We start from the raw sequence: 944 nt of genomic DNA on the forward strand, positions 1-944 counted from the left end.
CCATTGGGAAGCGGTGCATGCTGGGCGATGTAGTTCCCATCGCCAGGGAGAGCCATTTGGGAAGCGGTGCATGGTGGGCGATGTAGTTCTCAGCGCAGCTGAGCTTGCCTACGCCTGGGCACCCGGCTCCCCCAGCCAGGCAGCAGCGCCCACCCAGCGTCCCTGCCCGGCTGGTGTAGGACTCAGGGCCGGTGCAAGGATATTTTGCACCTTAGGCGAAACTTCCACCTTGTGCCCCCCACACCCAACCCTCCCTCTCCCCCCGGAGCATCACTTATTATAAACTTTCAAAAATGAATACTGCATAATGTGGCATTGTTCCTTAGAATTAATACACATTCGGCTTGAAAATTTATTAATTTCATTATTTAGACTACATATTTAATGAAAATAAATGAATAACCTAACAGGGTGTGGGGCTGGCTGGCTGGCTTCGGGCAGGAGGGTGCGGCAGGGGTTGGCTAGAGACAGGCGGGCAGGGCCGGCTTTAGCAAGAGCGGGGCCCGATTCCTGGGGGCGGGGCTTGCTGCAAGCCCCACCCCCAGGAATCGAGCCGCGCTCCGGCCGGGGTTGCCAGGCTTGGGTCCGACCCAGAGCCGCGCCGCGGGAGCCGGGCCGGACCCGACCCGGGCCAGAGCCGCTGGGGCCTGCGTGCTCGGCGGGAACGGGCAGCGCCTCCCCGGAGCCCTTCTCGCACCCCCACCACCCCAGCTTACCTTGTGCTGCCTGCCCGCCCCTGCTTCTTTTCAGACTTCCCGCGAATCTCTGATTCACGGGAAGCAGGGGAGGGGGCGGAGCGTTCAGGGGAGGGGAGGAGGGGGAAGTGAGCTGAGGGCGGGGTGGAGAGCTGCAGCGCGGGGCCCTCTTGGCGCGGGGCCCAATTCAGCCGAATCGGCCTAAAGCCGGCCCTGCAGGCGGGTGTGGGGCTGGCTGGCTTCGGGCAG

Source organism: Terrapene carolina, unplaced genomic scaffold (assembly GCF_002925995.2).
Source record: "Terrapene carolina triunguis isolate 2854851 unplaced genomic scaffold, T_m_triunguis-2.0 Scaffold68, whole genome shotgun sequence".
NCBI lineage: Eukaryota > Metazoa > Chordata > Testudines > Emydidae > Terrapene > Terrapene triunguis.